The sequence below is a fragment of the Lissotriton vulgaris genome, chromosome 2_1 (genome assembly GCF_964263255.1).
Source record: "Lissotriton vulgaris chromosome 2_1, aLisVul1.2, whole genome shotgun sequence".
NCBI classification, from domain to species: Eukaryota; Metazoa; Chordata; class Amphibia; order Caudata; family Salamandridae; genus Lissotriton; species Lissotriton vulgaris.
Window position 1 is genome coordinate 1,639,208,440 of NC_141687.1, and position 8,423 is coordinate 1,639,216,862.

At 47.6% G+C, this 8,423-nt stretch overlaps 1 pseudogene; it reads left to right on the forward strand.

Annotated features, from left to right (window-relative positions):
• The first annotated feature begins 6,237 nt into the window (after positions 1-6,237).
• On the forward strand, positions 6,238-8,124 carry LOC147732976 (28S ribosomal RNA; annotated as a pseudogene).
• Positions 8,125-8,423: the final 299 nt, after the last annotated feature.

Here is an 8,423-nt window from a genome sequence, read left to right on the forward strand (position 1 = left end):
CTTGCCAAGAAGCGGGCCTCAGAGACCGCCGGTGCATGAGCTGCCAAGGCAAGGACTTAATCGATCCTGGAAAGACTACTGTGAGCGCCAGAATGAAATGAGTATTGGCTCTGGGAGGGATGTAGAAGTCTCCAGCAGTCGACCAACCCCATAGTGTCAAGGAAAGTGGGCAACCACAGTTGCAAATCACGGAGGTCTCTAGGCGGATGTCGGTCCAAGGATCCGGAGCAAACAGAATTAAAGTCACCCCCCACAATGAGCAACCCCGCTGGCAAATTCAAAATGGCGCTACCAAGGCCCTTCCCAACGCCCTGCAACGGCTGCGTACCGCCCCCTCTCATCAACAATAGTGGAGTCAATCTCAAAGGGGAGGGACGTGCGCACCATAACACCCGCCCCCCGGGACCCCGAAGAGAACCCCGAATGAGCCACCATTTTGAAACCCTTCCTGTTGAGTGCTCTACACGTATTCCCCACCAAGTGCATCTCCTGCAAGAGAACAATATCAGGCATATGTCGCTTAAGCAGTTGCAGTACCACCCCTCTCTTAATACGATCACCCAAGCCATTGACATTCCAACAAAGAACTTGCAGTTTCCTACCCCCCATCGTCGTGTCCCAAGTCCTCACCAGCCCCCAGAGGCCTCACCGACAAGTGAAGCAAAACAGATATTACCCATTGCCTGAAGGAAAGAAGAAAGAAACAAAGAAAACACACAAAACCATCCCAAACACCACCCCCCACCCTGCACCCCTGCAGCAGACTAAAAAGCCCACCCAACCAGCAGTGTGCCTGTCGCCCCATATACTAAACTACAAAAAAGACCCTAGAGGAGTAAGGAACCCCGGCAGTCCCCCCCTGCCACCCTCCATGTAAGAATAGGATATTCCAAATAAAGTGCAACAGCTTGGCATTATCAGTCACAGTCAACGGGCACACCAACCGATAAAGGCAGTGCGAGAAGCACTATTCCTGAAGATCAGGGCCACCAGAAGCGCCTTCAGAATGTTCCTCCTGTTCCTCTCGACGGTGCGGCAAAGTGTCCAGCCAGTCACTCGCAGACTCAGGCATATCAAAAAACAGGGCTCGGCCATCTCGTTCGACGCGCAGTTTAGCGGGGAACAGCATGGAGTACTTCAGCCCCAAGTCCCTGAGGCGCCGTTTCACCCTCGCAAAGCTTTGGCACTGTCTCTGAACAGCCCTGGTGAAGTCCGGGTAGAAGTTCACATCAGCGTTCTGGAACTTGAGAAGCCCATGTCGCCTCGAGGCCTGGAGAATCGCATCCCGATCTTGGAAATTGAATAGACGGGCAATGGTGGGTCTCTGGGCGACGCCCGTCTTCGGAGGGCCACCAGGTATTCTGTGGACCCGCTCCACCGAGAAAAAGTGACTGAGACCTGCTGGAGCGAGATGGGTCTTTACCAAGTCCTCAACAAAGAGATCGACAGCTGCTTCCTCCGCACCCTCCGGCACCCCAATGATGCGCACATTTTGCCGCCTGGCACGTCCTTCGAAATCCTCCAGCCGTCTCGAGAATAGGTCATTAACCGACCGCAGGGTACGGACCTCCACTTGCAGGTCCGAGACATCGGTCGTGAGGCTGGAGGTCTTGATATCGAGAGATTTCACTCGATCATTCGTCTTGCCCAGGTCGGCCCTGATCAAGTTGAGATCGACAGCCAGGGTGTCCATCTTGTGTGTCAGGACCTCGTGCTGCTTATGCATCTCAGTCCTGATGCTTGTGATAGCCCCCATGATGTCGCGAAGAGTGGGCTCTGACCCCTCGGGTGAGCCCGTGCGTAGGGAGTCCTTAGACTGAGCGACCACAGAGGGCGAGGTCCTTTGCTGGGCATATCGGTCGATCTTATTTGTCTGGGGTTGAACCGTCTTCCTGCTAGCCTGGTTCACCGTCCTGTCGGGTTCACCCCTGCCAGCCATGTTGGGTCCTGAGAGAACAAAGGGAACTATGGCGATTACTCTGTAGGCACTCGAGCGGGCACGTAGCGTAGCTTCCCCGAGGGCCAAGACAGCAATAGGCAACTCCGCGGCTACGTGCACTCCGCCAGCAGGAATAGAAGACGCTTACTCCGCATATCAATCATGCACCGTGTCGTCTCGATCGTCGGCCACCTCCGGGATAATGGCGCATCCCTGGCACAAAGTTCAACTCGACATAACTTTGGCAAGAAGTGTCGGATTTAGAAACGGAAAGCGGATCCCGCGCCTGTGACCATTCGGCAATTGGAATCCACCACCGTGGATCAGGATTTCTTACAGGATATGTGCGGAGGGTCGGAGGGTCTGCGGAGCTCCGAGCTTACGCGGCCATCTTGCTTGCCCGCGAAGCTCCTCCTTTCGTGAACTACCTTTTCATTCTTGGAGGGTGATCATAGCCTTTGGAGAAGGTATGTGAATAAGGCAGTTTTTTTTCACAGAGGAAATAAATTAAGGATTTAATTTTAGAAATTGAGTGAGTGGAAATCTTTTCAGGATTACTTATAGTAGAATATATATATATAATATATTTTTAGATACAGATGTGGACCGTGAGCTATCATTGAATTATACATTGCTGTTGGACATGGTCGAATTAGAATATTATGGACATAGGTGAGGATGGCATGTTTTTGGGATTATGATAAAATGAAGGACTACAAGGGGTTGTTGGTGCAGATGGAATTGAAATGAATGGTTTTTTAAACAAACATCCCCTGTGCTGTTTTTTTGACAGATAAAATAACAGGTGGAAATATCGTCAAGACAGGTTAAACAAAGAGGAAGATAGAAAACACTTTATGGAACTTTGAAGGTGAGAGGTCTGACTGGTAGTTATCTAACAAAGGACAAGTCAAGCTGGGATGATATATTAACTAAACTTAGTTGGAGGTAACACTGACAGTGATTCAATATTGTGTTTCTATACAGATTTCTCTTCAAATACGGGGAGGAAGGGATTTCGGTTAATCAGGAAGGAGTACAGCAGTAACTTAGGATATAAAAGTTCCTTTTGGAATGATTCGTTCTATAAGAATATAGGAGGTATGCTGAACATAATTGCCCTATCAATTGAATAGTCTAAGTATGGGGTGATATGAAGTCTCAGGTAGTTGCTATGATTGACGTTTTGGTTACTGAGAAAGAGGAACTGATAATATTGGTTAAATAGGTGTGACTTGAATTTTGTGTATAGGTATTTCTTCCCGATATTGCAGACTGTTAAATAGACAATATGTTGCATTCAGTATAGGTAAAATGATCAATACTGAAGGAAATGTATATAGGATGAAAAATGTGATGTTATTATTTGTAAACTTTGTTAAATCTATCATGTTTTGGATCATGATATTATGTTTCTTTTTTACTTCACAGCCCTGATGATGTCCCTAGGGGGACGAAACGCGTTGGGTGTACAAACTAATAATTGTCTTGTTTGATGTTGGATTATCAAAGATCGCAACACTTTTGAAGAATAATAAACTGTTCGAATAAACTACTGAACATGAAGCTGGAATCATCATTTTTTTGGACAATAAATATTTGAATTTTGATTGTTTGGATATCCACGCTCCTTCTGGACATTTTATAAAAATGAAAAAGAATGATGGTGCTCATAGATGACATTTTAATGAAGTGCACGCATATTAGAGTCAGTTGGTTTATACTAAATGCCCCAACTTCTCTCTACCTTTTGACTTTGCTCGCTAATTACTGCTAATCACAGCACCCGGGATCAACATCCCTGAATGGTAAGAAAACTTCTTTAACGAAACAATAGGGCTCAGGGTAATCGGAATACAGGGACCTTTAGCTGATGAAAACTTTTCTAATTCTTACAATATTTTAGTGTCTGATCCGTCCTGGTCCTGAGGCGAACCAAAAAAGAAAAGCAGGGTTCTGAAACGCATCGACCTACCCCAGCTAGCTGGAATCACCATCATTCTACTGATTAAATACAGTGTACAAACAAGGTAATGTGCCTGTTATAATTGTTGTATCAGCTAGCTGTGAATGGCAGACTGTTAGATTGTGAATACGTAAATAATTGAGGCCACCATTATTCTATTGTCAAGTTTAGGACTGGTCTGTCTGTTCATTGTGTTAGTTTTTGTAATGTTTTGTTCCTTTTTGGTCATTTATGTGTTGAATTACATATGTGCTGGAATTATTTTCTGATGTAGTGTTGAATGTTTCTAAAAATGTATTGTCTTTCTTTATAACATGATTTAAATGGTCAATATATATCTAATAATCAAGTGAAGAATAGAAATGTGAAATAAAGACACCTAACCACTTTAGTTGTGAAAGTAGTTTTTGAATGCTTAAATGCACGCCCAAACATCCCTTTGTTGTAAATTGTTATTGTGGCCTAGTTTGGGTGTTAGTATTGGCCCAACTCCCATATTATTAAAAAAGTTGACTAGCGATCTGGCAGCATTACTCCCATGACCCACTGAGCAGCTTCCAGGAAACCAAAGTCTCTGGGTTTCAAGGGGAGTATGGTTGCAAAGCTGAAACTTAAAGTAATTGATGGAAGGGCAACACCAGGAGTGGAGTTTGTGACTTAATTCGATTCAACATGAGAAAGCTCACCCAGCCCAGACACAGAAAGGATTGACAGATTGATACCGCTTTCTCAATTCTGTGGGTGGTGGTGCATGGCCATTTGTAGTTGTTGGAGTGATTTTTCTGGTAAATTCCAATAATGAATGAGACTCTTTCATGCCAACTAGTTACGCGACCCCCAGCGGTCAGCTTCCAACTTCTGAGATGAACAAGTGGCTTTTAGCTACACGAGCGCGAGCAATAACAGGTCTGTGATGCCCTTGAATATAAAGGGCTGCACGTGTGTTGCACTGTAAGGATCAGTGTGCGAATACCCTCCGCCAACAGGTGTAAATAACCTGCTGAACCCTGTTCGTGATATGGAATGCAATTATTTCCCATAAACAAGGAATTTCCAGTAAGTGCGGGTCATAAGCTCATGTTGATTGAGTCCCTGCCCTTTCTACACACTGATGGTCGCTAGCACTGAGTGGATGGTTTAGTGAAGTCCTCAGATCAACCCTGCTGGGGTCAGCAATGGCCCTGGTGGAGCTACAAGAACACGATCAAACTTGGTTATCTAGAGGAAGTAAAAGTTGTAAGAAGGTTTCCGTAGGTGAACCTGTTGAGGATCATTAACGGTGGACTTGCCGGAGCGAATGACAGCATCAGCCTGAATCCCCTGGCCTCTCCCTAGACAGAACACATTGTAGGGAAAGGCCCCGGCCATGCCCTCGTGCGTCCCGGCTGTCAGAGCAGTCTGCAGCAGCTGGGGCACTTAGGTGAGGACCAGGTGAGAGTGGGCTCCTCTACCTGGGGGGCCTGGCCAACGTACGCGTGAAGGACCATGGAAGGCGGTGGCCCTGACCTTGGCACCTTCAGGAGGGGCACAGCAGTAGGTACTCCCAAGATGGAACACACACTCACCCAACCCGATCCTGTGGGAATGGCAGTGCCTCCCCAGGCTCAGACCACCCCAAAAAGTCCTGCCGCCATGGGCCTCCTACACCCAATCCCAGCCATGCCGGACTTCGGCAGACCATTTCGGCTCATGGGCAGTGGACAGAAGGATGGTATCACCATCACCTGCAGGTTTGTGAATGTTTCAAAACGTTGCCTGAGAATTAGTGTGATTGATCTTCAACATTTTAAACGCACCTTGTAGCCCCGGGTTCCTCCCAAAACAACTATGCTTGTCTGAGTGTCGCTCGATCATCAATCGCCCCAGAGCTTCCCGCAGTATAGCTGGTAGTGTTGCAGGGTAGCTCTGCTTCCTACGTCGCCCCACAAGGTCAGACCTCTGATCATCATCCACAGAATCCCTCTCCCCCAGGTCCTGTTGCAGAGGTATGCCACCAGCATGCCTATCCTTCCTTCCCACCTTGGTGGAGTGCAGGCTGCTGAACAGTCCCTCCTGGGCCTGTCCCGGAGTGCTGGCTGTGTGCAGGGTCGCTAATTGTGGTGTCCCAAGGCTTCCCATGCAGACTGCCCTGGACACCCACCTCTGCGGCCGGGGTCCGGTGAGGACACCCCCTGCCAGGCCCACAGGTGCCCGCCTGCCTCCATGGGCCTCGGTCTATGATCTGAAAAAAGGGTGTGCTGCCACGACCTCAGCCCCTACAGCTCAGGGGCCAGTATTTCCTGATTCACACATGCTTTAGCATCCGACTATGACCTCAGAACAGATGTGGTAACCTGCTAAATTTAAGCATATTACTAAGCAGAGAAAAGGAAACTAATCAGGATTTCCTCAGTAATGGAGATTGAAGAGCCAATTGCCAAATCCCCACCCTACCCAAATGTGCCATACATAAGATCGACTCCCTGCCATTGCTCAGAGGAACCAAGTCCTTCTGATCAAATTTTACCCTGTGGATAGTGTTAGGCTGGTAGTGGCCCCTGGTACGCTGGAATCCGGTCTTCTCTGAGTCAGGTTGCTTGGGAATGCAGCCCAAAGCGGGTGGTAAACTCCTTCTAAGGCTAAATACGGGCTCAAGACCAAAGGACAACAAGTACCATAAGGGAAAGATGAAAAGAAGTTTGAAGAGAGAGTTCAAGAGGGCGTGAAACATCGAGAGGTAAACAGGTGGGCTCTTTGCAGTCCACCCGGAGGATTCAGCATCACAGAAAGGTCATGGTAGTTGGTGGCTTTCTGTTCCGGCCATTTCCAAGGAGCTGAGGGAGATTTGACTGCCTTCACACCTGTGCTCGGTGCCACTGGGCAGGGAGACCTATGTGGGGTGCCAGGCGTCTGAGGAGATGTTGGTTACCCACCTTACCCGTCTTGAAGCACGGATCAAGGAGTCTAACACATACGTGAATTGGAAGGCAGAGCAAAACCCTATGGCACAATGAAGGTGAGGGCCAGAGCATGCCGGCTGACATGGGATCCCACTGCAAACACAGCGGCAGGCACACCACCGGCTCGTCATCCGCTCCTCCGGGAGTTAGAGCATGAGAGTGTGTGATAAAATGATGATAAACTATGCCTGGGCAAAATCAGAAGCAGTACTGATGGAGGTCCATAGAGGTCCTTACGTGCAAACCAGTCATCCAAGCTGGATATAGGGGTCAAAGACTAATCAAACGATTTACTAGCTGGTTCCCTCTGAAGTTTCTCCACAGGTTAGCTAGAACAAGGAACCCCCAGTTTTATCAGTTTAAGCGCAAGATTAGAGGTCTTGGGGCCAAACGATCTCTACCTAGTTTCAACCTTTGAATCGGTAAGAAGCCTGGCTCGCTAGCATGGAGCCAGGCATGCACGAGAGTGCCTAATGGGACACTTTTGGTAAGCAGAACTGGTGCTGGAGAATGAACCGAATGCCGGGTTAATGCGCCAGATACTGACGCTCATCAGACCCCAGAAAAAGGTGTTTGTTGATATAGATAGCATTGCGGTGGCCATGGAAGTCAGAATCTGCTAAGGAGTGTGGAACAACTCACCTTCTGAATCAAGTATCCCTGAAAATGGATGGCGCTGAAGCATCAGTCCCATATCAGGCCAGTGCTGAGAGCCACAGGTCCTAAGCTGCGATGAGTAGGAGGACAGCTGTGGTGTGTTCAGAAACCTGGGCGAGGGCCCAGGTAGGGCCACTCCAGGTGCAGATCTTGTTGGGAGAAGCAAATATTCAAACAAGAAGTTTGAAGGCCGAAGTGTATAAGCATTCCGTTTGAAAAGCAGTTGAACATGGTTCAGTCAGTCCGAAGAGATGGGTGAGTGCCATTTTGAAAGGACGGGCGATGGCCTCTGCTGCCCTCGGCTGTTCAAAAGGGATTCTGGTTCAGATCTCCGTACCCAAAGTGGTGGAGACTGGCTCCCTCTCTGCATCCAGTGCTTTAATGCAAACGATCCTGAAGAAGCCAGCAGGAGCACCAGGAAAAGTTCTATTCTTTGTTAAGGGCAGGGAACCCTAGAATGGGTTCGCCCCCAGAGAGGGTCCCCAGCATTGGAAAGCGTTGCGGTTTCTGCAGCATCCAGTGAGCTCTTGCTGGTACTTTAAAATCAAGGTCTCCAAAGTGAACAGCCTCTGCCATGTTGGAACAATGTTCACATTTCAGGTACATGTCCTAAAACCAAGGACATGAGGATCAAAAGACATACCAAAATATTGGAACTTCTCATTGATAGAGCGAAAAGATGGGGTTGGATGACATAGGGAACCTCATTTAAAACATAGTCAAGTTGAACTACGTAAATTAGATGTAGTATTTACCAAAGATGGTTCTGCTGTAGCGATTGATGTTTCAATTCGATATAAAAACTCACAAAATTCCCATGAAATTGCATTTGAGAGTAAAGTTAAATATTATCAAGCTCTACAACAGGAAATCAAAAACCTCAAAAACTGTTCCACAGTGAAAAATGTCATGGTTTTATTCT